This window comes from Lynx canadensis, chromosome D1 (assembly GCF_007474595.2).
Source record: "Lynx canadensis isolate LIC74 chromosome D1, mLynCan4.pri.v2, whole genome shotgun sequence".
In the NCBI taxonomy this organism is placed as follows: Eukaryota; Metazoa; Chordata; class Mammalia; order Carnivora; family Felidae; genus Lynx; species Lynx canadensis.
Genome location: NC_044312.2, coordinates 41,095,448 through 41,108,535, shown reverse-complemented (window position 1 = coordinate 41,108,535; position 13,088 = coordinate 41,095,448). Strand labels below are relative to the sequence as shown.

Genomic DNA, 13,088 nt, shown 5'->3' with positions numbered 1-13,088 from the left:
GAGATTCTCTCTTTCTCTGTCTCTCTCTCAAATAAAAACAAAACAAAACCCATGAAATTGGAAATGAAAACACAGTGATATGTTTTTGGACAACAACTTCATAAAACGTTGTAGTTGCTAAAAGTGTAGGTATAGTCTTATTTGTCTGTGGTTTTAGCCTAGAGGGCAAATAATCAGAATTGGAGTGAGTGAGAATTCCATTTATAATGACTAAATTCTTGTGTTTCTTAAGTTAGGATAGTGTAGGCACTCAACAGTGCTAATGCTAGGTCAGAATTCTGTATTCCACAGTCATACAGCATGACTGCAAAACGTATAATAATACCTTGCTAATTGAGAACTTCAGAATTTGGTAGGATACACTCAAGAACTAGGATGTAAGCAAAAAAAAAAAAAATTGCTGTTGGGGACCTTGTAAATAGCCTATTGAAAAATAATTTGCACTGACATACCTGAACTCCTGTTTTTTGCCCAGACCTTATTTACTTTTACTTTGCACATAATTCTAATAGCTAGACTTCCTGATATCTATCCTACTGTATTTTAGAAATTGCAAGGGGGATATTGCTGTAGAAAGGCTTAATAACAACAGTGAGAAGTAACCCTGGTAATCAGACAACAAGAGAAATAAGTAGCTAACCCCTATTGTGTGTTTGTTATATGCCAGCCATTAAAGAAGTGTTAACTCATTTACTTTTCACAAGGATTCCATGAGGTGGGTACTCTCGCTATCCACATCTTACAGATGAGGAATCAAAAGCTTGATTTTAAATGACTGTCTGAGTTTTCCCAGCCCTGGTAGAGCTGGGATTTAAATGAGGCAGGCCAGTACCAGAGTCTGAGCTCTTAATCACTACACTTCAGACACTCTCTGGATAAACAGCCCTAAGTGTCTCCTTAAGGGCTGAAACCCAGAGGGAGCCCTTCGCTTCATTACTATGCGGTGTAATAGTTGATCATTACTGAATAGCCCCAGTCATTGTAGAGGCCCCGGTTCCCTAGAAAACAGACCCTGGGGCGAAAGTTACAGTGGAAGCTAATGTTTTATTAAGGGTGCAATCCCAAGGGAACACGGGTGATTGTGGAAAAGGAAGCCAGGTCTGAAGGAAGGGACACCAAATACAAATTGGTACGTTATTAAATTGGTTACAGCTTCCCAACAACATCCAGCACGTTTCTCAGTCTCCCCGTGTGTGTCCAGGGAGGCCACGTAGAACTTTTGAATCTTGGACCGCTTGGCCTGGGCTCGGAGGGGAGGACAAGCGGTTCTTCTGTTGTCTCTTTCCCATTTTTGACCTCTTACAGATCAGCTTCACCACCCTGGGCATTAAGTCCTCACTCAGCTCTTCTGGGTTGTGCTTGGTGTGCCTGGGCAGCTGGGGAGCTGTGTTTGTTGGCAGGTCTCCCTTACCAGTCAGTGCCTTGGGGGAGCTCATTTCTCTGCTGTAGTAGTGGGAGTTCCTGTCAGGAGGCTAGGGAACTAGTGGGGGCCTGGAGGGTGGTAGAGAATCACCACCCGAGCTGAGTGAATCTCGGCACCATGCAAATTGGGCTCAGGCAGCGAAGTTCAGTGCGTTTGGAAGTTTTCATCAAAACAACACGTAAGCAGAACAAAACTCAACCCATAAGATTGTGATGGCTACCTGGGCACATGCTCTTAGAACATGCAACCGCACGGAAGGATACATCTCCCAAAGGCTCTGATTTGTCAAGGCATTACGACTCCCGTTTCTCTGGACCCTGGCGTGCTTAGATCTACAAGGGAAAAGTGCCAGCACTTTGTATTCTTCTATTGATGTGGGCAAAACATCTTTTTAGTATCTCTCCTTTCTTGGGAGCATGTGACAGCTGAGTGCTATTCTTTCAAATGTGCCTGCGTGAATTCATGGGCTGGAAGTGCAGAGGGAGGCAGAGAGGGAACCAGATGTGGGAGATTTCTGAGGTTTTTTTTTTTAATTTTTTTTTCAACGTTTATTTATTTTTGGGACAGAGAGAGACAGAGCATGAATGGGCGAGGGGCAGAGAGAGAGAGGGAGACACAGAATCGGAAACAGGCTCCAGGCTCCGAGCCATCAGCCCAGAGCCCGACGCGGGGCTCGAACTCACAGACCGCGAGATCGTGACCTGGCTGAAGTCGGATGCTTAACCGACTGCGCCAGCCAGACACCCCTCTGAGTTTTGTCTGCTGAACTGAGTGTCCTGTCTTCATTCCTCGTCACAGTGTAATGATCACCTTCTTTATCCTCCTCATCAGCATCACCACCATCATCGAGTCCTTATGGAGAGTCTTTCTGCTAGATAGATACTCTGCAGGCTGTCTCACATACTTGAGCTCACTCAATCCTCACATTAAACTTATGAGGCAGGTACTCTTACTATCGCAGATTTATGGATATGGGAACTGAAGTTTAGAGAGGTTGAATAACTTGCCCGATTGCACAGAGCTAGGAAGTAACAGAGCCAAAACTTCAGCTCATGTTGTCTGACTCCACAGCCCTTGTGCTTGTCCTGACACTGCTCCTGTGGTCTGTATGTCTGGGCCCTCCTAGAAAAATGCCACCCTCACCCCGCTCAGTGCATCCCATTTTCTCACTGGCCTTCGTTGCTAGGAGCTTAAAGGGAATATCTGCAATATCCAATCATTTATTGTAATATATGTTGTACATTGTATATGTATACATATATATATATGTATATATATATAATACATTGTATATTATATAACATATAATGTATATACATATATATAATATAATGTATATACATATAATACATTGTATATTGTATAACATATAATATAATGAACATGTAATATAGACTAAAGTGTTTTCAGCATAATAAATACATGATATACTATTATAATATAAAGTACATCATGTGAAATAACATATCATAGTAGTATATATATTCTACATAATTTATGGTATATATTTGATATTACAATATATAATGTCAGATGTTATGACATATCATATACAGTAAAATCTTGGATTGTGGGTAACTTGTACTGTGAGTGTTCCACAAGACAAGCAAACATTTCTAATAGATTTTAATTTGATAAATGAGCGATGCCTTGCAATGTCAGCAGTACATGATGCCGAACATCACGTCACCGCAACTGAGCCAATGGTTCTTGAAATTCGCTTTGATATACAAGTGCTTTGAATTACAAGCCAAGCCTGTTTCCATAATGAATTATATTCACACACCAAGGTTTTGTGTATGTTATATATGTTGAGCACCAACTATATGCCGGGCAGTGTTCAAGGCACTGAGTTAGACCAGTGAGCCAAATGGACAAAATCCTTTTCCTTGAAACATTCTAATGGGGAAGTAGATCATAGTCAAGATAAGTATAATGTGTAATATGTTACATGGGTTTAAGCGCTAAGCAGAAAAATAATGAAAGTAAGGGAGAAAGAAAGTATACAGGTGGTAGTGGATTCCAAAGAATGCATCACCAAGGAGATGACCTCTGGATCGCGTCCTGAAGGAATTTTATATTTGTAAGCTGGTTATTTCAACTTGGGGGAAGACAACAAAAATGGTGAGCAGACTTGGTTGATTGCTTCAGACACACTCAGCCGAGTACTCTTAGTGATTAACAAAAAAATTATTGTGAACTACCTGTAGAAGAATACAATATAAAAGACAGAATTATTATAAATGCAGATTATTGAAACACAGAAGTATCCTGTTTAAAAGTATTTTCCAGTTAGTCAAAAGTCTTAACGTCAATGACCCTGTCTCAAATTCCCTTTCACTCCAGCTCGTCTGCCCCATAAGAGAAACAAGTTTTTCACTCCCCCCTCTCTTGTTAATTACACTTATTTCCTGTCTTCCTTCTGGAGTCCCATTTTTCTGAGTACTGTTTTGTAGCAATTATACTTTTATTATTGTCAGCTGTATTGTCTTTAGACCTATTGGAATGAACTTCTGGTGTGTCAGCTGTGATGTCCCAGCTGCTGAAGCATGGAGACTTCCATCTTCATCAGGAGGGTAAGAAAAGTGCAAGTGTGTTGTCCTATTTAAAAATAAATACACATACACGTACTCTATGTAAATTACTGACTGTCAAGGAATTACAGTAATTTAGTTTGCTTTCTGCTAAGATTATAATTGAACTGGATTCTTTTTTAGAAGTCCAGTTACCTTGGAGTTTATTTAAACTAAGAGGAAAAGGACAATCTTTTCATGCAACACATACTTGATTCTTTAACAGTTGTGACAAATAAGAAAGAATTGTGGAATGCTGCACTTGGGATCCACACAAAACACCAACATTTGGATTGTACATAGTTTAAAGAAATGTGACAAATACTTTTTGAAATACTGTAATAGCCGATACATGGAGGCATGCCTTAGGGGGGCACATGAATGTAATTTATCAAAGAAAGATAAATATGACACTGAAACTACTTAATTTCTTTAAAATCACTGAGCAAGAAAAGCGACATTGAACTTCCATACTGATTATACATCACCTATATGATACCTGGACTTAAATCCAAGGGTAAAAGCTATGACTCTCCTCCTCTGTTTTTGGTACACAACTGCATGGTATGCTTGGATGACTTTCCCCCTGGATTTTACCTGGGAGGAGCCTTTGGCACTTTGTAATGAGACCACGAATGTTCATAATGCTAGGGATCTCAGGAAGATTCATATTCTTTTTTTTAAAGTTTATTTATTTTTGAGAGAGAGTGAGAGAGCAGGAGAGGGGCAGAGAGAGAGGAAAAGAGAGGATCCCAAGCAGACTCCACACTGTCAGCACAGAGCCTGACTTCGGGGGTCGAACTCATGACCATGAGATCATGACCTGAGCTGAAGTCAAGAGTTGGACTCTTAACCGACTGAGCCACCCAGGCGCCCCAGGAAGATTCATGTTCTTTACAGCACAGACTGTAGCTCCCGTTAAGCCAGCCTGAGAAAAATGTTGACTAATACAAAATAGGCCAGTGAAAACCATTACCTCAGATTTCTCCAGTTAATTTTGTGCATCAACTTGTGTAACCATCTTCTTCATGTTGGTTTCCAGTGCCATTACCCCCAGTCACCATTTCTGCAAGAATACTGTGAACCCCGTTTACATGGAAAATTAAATCCAGGTCATGGACATTTTCAAAAAACTTGTCTAATGTTTCCATAAACACCTTGAGTTCCAGGGACATTATGAAAGGTTTTCAGTAAGCGGGGAGAGATGGGTTTGGGGGTCAGGTCTGGATACACGTGGTTAGGAAATCCATGAATCATGGGCTTCTTGCATGATTGAATTAGATCTAAAATGTCAAGTTCACTCTGAAGAATCTACACAGGAGACAAACTATAATGTTGCCTAGTGTCTATCCATCAGTTTGTTGTCTGATCCTCCAATTAACAGTCCTCCTTCTATGAGATCACAAACATGTTCATCTCTCTGAAATATCACATGGAATGTTTCCCTGGAGATTTTCTCTTGTGTGTCTTCACTGTAGGGCTGGTAGAACTTGGAGAGCTGTGTTTCCCTTAGTTGTTGAAGGTGAGGATCACCTTGGCCTTGAACTGGATTTTTAAAAACTCTTTGATGATTCTTTGGAGCATGGTTAGCCCAGTGCCCTGCGTTGACAGTTGAGGAAGGTGAGACATATTGAGATACATGGCTTTTCCATGGTCCACGGCTGGTCAGGGAGCTTTGAACTCAGAACTTGTAAACAGGAGTACTGTTTACTGTTGATGGTTCAGAAGATGTTTTTAATGCCTTCGGTTGTCATCATTAACCATATTTATTACTGAGAGGTATGATTACTGGCTTGGCTGTAAGCAACACCACCTCTTACTAGAATGGCCGATGTCACAGTTGACTATTTGTGCACCTTATACATGAGAGGTTTTTAGATGATTGTCCTTTATGGTATTTTACAGCTTAATATTTTACATTCTATTGTTTACTGACCTAAAAACATCATATATAACATTTGAAACAAAGATGAAAGCACACTTTTTTTTTAATCACACATCCTCAGTTTTTATTCACAGAACTATTTAAATTAAATCATTAGCATGTGCAAACACTCCTTTTCCCAAAGTGGTTTTTCTGCTCTGCAATTATTATGTTGTTTTGGGTAAGATAAATAAACCCAACATTAAAACATTAGACACTGAAATGAGAAACAGTAGCATTGTCATTATAAATTATTAGGGAGCCATTAAAAACATGAACGAACACAGACCATCTCCCTGTGGCTCCTGGCAGGGTGTGCTGAGCAAAGCTATGCCCCGTGGTACTTTAGCATCCGCGCGTGAACTCTGGGTGTTAAAAATTCTCTGCTGGGATCAACTGGCTGCCTCTTAGCTTGAGGTGGGTGGGGAAAGAGAGGCTTTTGCTTTCTTTTGTTCTGATCAAAACAATGCACTTTCTCCAGCTGTGAGGTCAAATTTGCAGCCCTTTCATAAAATTAAATTGTCTGCTTTGTCTAATACTATTTCAGGCAGTTCTGTTTTCAGGCAGACAGAGTTGCCTTGGGAAAGCCACCCGTTTGGGGAGCATGCATGTGGGGTTGGCTCTTGGGCAAGTGGTCAGTCATTCTGGGGACCTCAAATGCTAAGTTAACATGCAGAGCTTGCCCACCAGGTTTGAGTAGATGGCTTGTCACTCTCTAGAAGATTCATCTCGTAGCAGAGGAATATTTCCTAGTCAGCACATGGGATTCTTAATAAAGAGGTCGGAAACACCAGCCTTGCTGTGTTTTGGCTTCTCAACAGAAGGTGAAGGAAGATCAGGAGTTATCTGTCTTTCTCAGATGGATCTTAAAATCTCTCATTTTGGGAAGTGAAGTGCATTTTTCTTTGCTTGGGTGTTTGTTGTTATTGTTTTCTGTCTTTTAGCGTTTCTGAGTTGCTCTGACTTGGCAACTCTTGAATAGACATATGAACCCCAAATAATCATACTGAGAAATGCAGAAATTATGGAGCAAGAGGCTATTGGATTTCCATAAGTAAGCAAATATATCCTAAGAGCTCATGGGTGAAAATTGCTTTTTATTTAATGAGTCATTTTTATTGGAAGGTAATGATTATGTCCAGGCCATAAATACAGTGTAAATTCCCTTCAGTGGACATTAAAAAGATGACTTTCAATTGGAAGCAGCTCTAAAGGCTTAAGAATATTGAAGCTACAAAATTTCAAACCTATGCCTTCTGCACTGTATGTGTATGAAGAAATGCGTGAAACCCAGCAAGAGCTCATGTGCAGGAACAGATGTTTATGACCAGGCAGCAGCAACTTGAAGAGAACACACAGTGGTGTAATGGTGAAGAGTTGTTTTTTTTTTAATTTTTTTAATGTTTACTTATTTTTTAAGAGACAGGGAGACAGAGTGTGAGTGGGGGAGGGGCAGAGAGAGAGGGCAGCGGTTGGGGGGGTGGGAAGGGAGGCACGGACACAGAATCCGAAGCAGGCTTCAGGCTCTGAGCTGTCAGCACAGAGCCCGATGTGGGGCTCAAACCCATCAGCTGTGAGATCATGACCTGAGCCAAAATTGGACGCCCAACCGACTGAGCCACCCAGGTGTCCCAGTGGTGAAGAGTTTTAAAAGGATGATTGCATGTGTCATCTTATTTTATTGTTACGGGCACCCTATGAGTGATCTCTCTCTCCCCATTTTATAAATGAGAAAACTGAGCTACAGGGGGTGGGGGTTAGTGACTTGCCCAAATACCTTCTTGACATGTCATGCTGCCTCTTGTGTTTACGAAGGTGTGAATTTTAGCACTGGCAATTTGAGCAATTTGTCGTTAAAGTCTGAATATATTTTCTCTCAGGAGCATTCATCCAGGAGCAAGAGTTATTGCTGGTGGTTGAACTTACTCATTTGTATAGGATAATTTTTAAAAATTCTGCTGTGTTCCTGCTATACATGGGAAATAAAAAATGTTATCCGGTTATTTTAGACCCTATTTAGACTATGCATCTGCGTACTGTCTGCGTTTTCTGTTCAGCTGCTCAGAGAGCAAATGGTAGAACTTTTCCAGTTGTGTTAGCTGAGTATTTGTCTTATTCCTTCTTGATCGTAAGCTCCTTGAAGGCAGGATTTATTTATCTAAATAAGTACGCACCATTGTGTCTTGTGCCTTTCCCAGTCAGAGCTTGGTGCATGATCACTGCTCAGTAGGTACTTTGGTGGGTTTTTTTTTTGTTTTGTTTTGTTTTGTTTTGTTTTGTTTTGGTACTTTGTTTTTTTAATGTAAAGGGGAGAAGTCTTTTTTTTTTAAAGTTTATTTATTTTGAGAGAGGCAGAGACAGCATGAGTTGGGGAGGGGCAGAGAGAGAGTGAGAGAGAGAAACCTAAGCAGGCTGTGTGCTGGCAGCTCAGAATGCAGGACTGAAACTCACGAAACTGGGAGTTCATGACCTGAGCTGAAACCAGGAGTTGGAGGCTTAACTGACCGAGCCAGTCAGGTGCCTCTTCAGTAGGTACTTTTGAAAGGAGGAAGAGTAGGAAGGGCTGGCTGTATATCTAGCTGCCGCTCTTTGTCTCTGTCTCATTCCTTTCCAAAGGTCGGATTAGATGGAGACATGTTTCCCAGCCATCAGCTTCGCCTCTGAGCATGTGGGGATTTGTTCCATTACCTTCTTTGTTCTTGTGTGGTTCAAAGCTTTGAATAATGTATGTGTAGATAAAGGAAATTGAGACACAGATGATCCAGTCCAATACTGGAGTTTGAGGTTTATTTTTTTCCCAGCCACTTAAGGTAATGACAAAAATAATGATCACAGCTTACATTTAAAAAATATATTTGATTTTCAGTGATTTGCAGTACATCTCATTGAGCCCCTAGCAAGTAACTTATGGCTTCTTCCTTCCTGCCCTAATAGAGCCAACAAAATGTCCTCAGAGCTGCCCCTCACTTTCTTGTAAACTCAGTGATCTCAGATTTCCAGTGCTTTCTGGTCACCTGGCTTGTTCTTCTCTTACAGTGTGTTTAATGCTCTCTTGGCCAGTTCTTAGGCTGACTGTTTATATTTCTATTTTTGGACTTACTGTGTCCTCAACATGCTTTTTCTTATTATCTTTCTTCTCTTCTATCTTTCAACCAGTCCCCATAAACCGGTTATTGGTAAGTTCTGCTCACCAAGCAGGTCCCCCTTCAGCAGGTGCTACCTCCCAGATCCTGTTTAGAACTTTGGGTTCATTTCAGGCAACAGTTTTTCATATAAGATGTTCCATGCTCTTTTGACTGTGCCAAGGGCCTCGAATTTCACTACTCTCTTAAAGATTTTGCGAATATATTCATCTTCAAGTCCTTCATTTTCTATTTTATATGCATTGACCTCTTTTGGTATTTCTTTGCAAAAGTACTTTGGTGTTTTTCCAAGTTAGGTCTTTGGACTTGTCACTTCCCTCCTGCCCTCCCATCCATATGCTGTCTGTAGCCAATGCTTTTCTGACTTCCTTAAAAATATTCTACCTTCTTGGGACACCTGGATGGTTCAGTCAGTTGGGGATCTGTCTTTGGCTCAGGTTATGATCTCGCAGTTTGTGAGTTCGAGCCTTGCGTCGGGCTCTGTGCTGACAGCTCAGAGCCTGGAGCCTGCTTCGGATTCTGTCTCTCTCTCTCTCTCTCTCTCTCTCTCTCTCTCTCTCTCTCTCAAAAATAAATAAACATTAAAATTTTTTTAAAAATATATTCAATCTTCTCTTTCATTCAGTCTTCTTGTTCACTAAGAAATATTCTTTCTTCTTGAGAAAGCATAGTGTTTAGCTTATTGCACAACTGGTTAATTTGTACTAAATGAGTTATTTTATATACAGCACAGAGCACAGTGTTTCTATTCCTTGTATATTTATTCCAGGTTTCCTCATTCCAAAAGGAGTGTAATGGGCATTACTGATTCTCGCAGCAACTGCCCCAATACCGTCAGACACTCATAAATTTAAACACAAAAGTATTCAGTTATCCAACGTGGCCTCATTTACCAAGCCATGGCTTCATTTTTCTTCTGGCACGTAGCACACATCACTTCTGATGGAGTTACCCTGTTGGATGGGGTGAGGAACATAGTCCCCATGAGCAAGAAATCATCCCTTTTGTACACATCAGGCAATTCGAAGACTGTTTGGTGGTAATCCAGACCAAGGGGGATTATTCTGTCTTTGCCTTTATCAAGATCACTTCACTGGACTGGGGATGAGAAAAAAAAGCCTGAAACTTTGGGTTAAGACTGTTCATTTTCTGATCGCTGGGAGACTTTTAATGGATGAATAACAGAAAGATCTGCAGGTCAGCTCTTGGCTTTGGTGTCCATATCTATCTGTAGTCAGGGCCAGAATCTTCACAGATGTGACCAAAACTATCCTAAGTACTAATGAAGAAGAATCAAGCTTTTTTCCTTTAGGTTTGAACTTGATGTTTGCTACCATTCCAGAATTGCTAACATGACTAGAATAGGGTCTTTGGAGTGGAAGCATGTAGGCGTCTTCGTTCTATCCACATGAGGAAGAAGCTCAACAAGAATCAGACTAGGTTCTGGAAAATTGATGTCCTAGAGTGGGGCTATGAGGTTAGGTGAGGTTGAAGGCCAGCTGGTTAGGTCATTAACTGGAAGAACATTTAGAAGAAGTAACTATGAGAGACAAGATGAATAGTGCTATTGCTTGGTAATGTCGTTGGGTTGGATGCCATCATGTAATCAGATTCTGTGTGTGTGTGTGTGTGTGTGTGTGTGTGTAGGTGTGTATGTTTAAGGAGGCTGGCTACAGGTGAGGTTCTGTTCTCAAGATAATTGGTGTTAAATTTTATACCAGGGATTATGTGTAGGAAACGTTAAATTTAAAAACAAAAGTCAATGCACCTGTCGCATAACAGTGTCTCACCTTCAAAATCCCCATTTGTGGTTAACTTTTGATATTTATGGTGCATCTCACTAATGCCTGCAGCAAACAGTTTGGAGTTGGTACGTGAACATTCCACTTACTCTGTGGCCCTCGGCATTTTGTGGTCCTTAATGGGTTCTGTATGCCCGTCATCCTCTTCCAGCTAAACTTGGCCGTCTGCTTGATCTGTCAACTGTAGTTTACACAGCTGTTTCTTTTCTTGAGCAGCCCAAAGGAAATCATGTTGTGTATGCCCCATCATGTGAGGTGGTGCCCATGTGACCTTCACAGCCACCCTGTGAGGCATAAGTATCCCCACTTCAGAGACAAGGATACACAGCATAGTTGAGCTCTCTTCATAGAGCTGAGACCAAACCCAGATCCCTTCACCCTTAGGCTGGATCTCTTTGGATGGAGAGCCTCGTGGTGGTGCTTCAGTCTTTGGTTTAGTAGCTAGAATTCTTCTGTAGGTTGGAAAAGGTACAGAGTCACATTTTCACGAGTGGATGGTGTAAAACAATCCCACTGCATGCCCTGCTTTCCTAGCTGACTTCTCACTGTCAGTGAGCTGCTGATGAAATGTTGTCCTTAGGGCAACCTTGGGATTTTCCTGCTTTTGCATTTGTTTTTGTTTTGTTTAGGTGAAATTCACATAACATGAAATTAGCCATTTTAAGTTTTATTTATTTATTTATTTATTTTGAGAGAGAGAAGGAAAGAGTGTATGTGCATGGGGAGAGACAGAGAGGGGGAGGGAAGGAGAGAGAGAGAGAGAAGCCCAAGCAGGTGCCACATTGCCAGCACAGAGCCTGGCGTGGGGCTCGAACCCACAAACCATGAGATCGTGACCTGAGCTGAAATCAAGAGACGGATACCCAACCAAATGAGCCACCCAGGCGCCCCTAAAATTAACCATTTTAATGTTCTCAGTTCATTGGCATTTATTACATTAATAATGTTAGATAGCTGCTGCTTCAGTCTAGTTTTGAACTCCCCATTCCCCGCTTTCTCCAGCACCTGGCAACCACCGGTGTGTTTTCTATCTTCTGTTTTCGTTTTTTGTAAGCATGGAGTGTAGCCATACTAAAGAACAGGGTGCAACATGATACAATTACCCCAGTGTTAACAGAGAAGGTGGGATCTTAGGGACTGGGATGTCTTTTATGTTATCATAAATCGAGGAGGTGAGTTTGAAGAATAAATCCTCATCTTGATTTATCTTCCCTTTAGTGATAAAAGAAAGATGTTAATTTTCTAAAGCACCTTTGATCTGACTTTTAAAGAAGTAAACCCATATATTTTTGTTCAAGTGGATAGGCAGCTAGCTGAAAGATAATTAATTGATGAACATTTTTTTTTCATTTTAAACTGTAAATTTCCTTTGGTGAATCCTAGTGGCAGTCTGGGAAATTTATGGATTGATCTTTCATTTGAAGTACCCTGTTCCATTTTTTTTTCTTTAAGGGAAATATTTTTGAAATATTGAATATTCATTATGGGAAGATGAAGTTATCAGGTATCAAAAAGAGAAGGAAGGAAACCTGAGATGTTGTCTTTTTCTTAAAACATAGGAGGTTGTGTCCTTTCAACAGAATTTTTGCTTTATGAGTTTTTGTTGCTTCATTGTAGTACTAGTTACATTCAGAGGGCCTGATCTCATAAAATGCCAGAATATCAAGGAGAAAATTGAACTCTTTGGCTCAAATCAATTGCAAATTATGTTAGGAGACAGCAGACTTCCCCAAAATGCCGCATGTAAAGTGGCAGGAGCTGGGTTTTCTCTGATTCCCGATTTTAATATCAGCTTCCAGTATTTAATAGTAAAAAGAGGTGGCTTCCCACTTATTTTTAATTTCCTCACGTTTGAAAGTTGCCCAAGTCTTATCTGGCCCTTACAAGGGGATTTCAGAACTGGTATTTAAAATATAAAAATGACTGAAATTCTTCATGGGGGGTGGTGTCAGCTGGCGTGTCATTTTCTGGAAGGAGCAGTATTTTATTCAGTTTTCATTTGGTAAATCTGGTTGTTATTAAAGTGATCAAGCTCATGTAGTTACCTTTTCAGGTGCTCTTTCCCAGAAGGGCATCTTTCATTTACGGAGGGGAGACCAGTATGAGCTCCTGCCTCACAACCGGGACCCAGAAAAGTCGAACTGCCAAGTGTTTCCTTTCCACCCAAGTGTCATTTGGCTTTAATCCTTCTGCCACCACCCCCAGAATTGCCACCAATTCTGT

The 13,088-nt window shown here is 40.8% G+C and overlaps 1 pseudogene; it reads right to left on the bottom strand.

Moving 5' to 3' along the window:
- Positions 1 to 936: 936 nt before the first annotated feature.
- LOC115525276 lies at positions 937 to 5,580 on the bottom strand (annotated as a pseudogene).
- Positions 5,581 to 13,088: the final 7,508 nt, after the last annotated feature.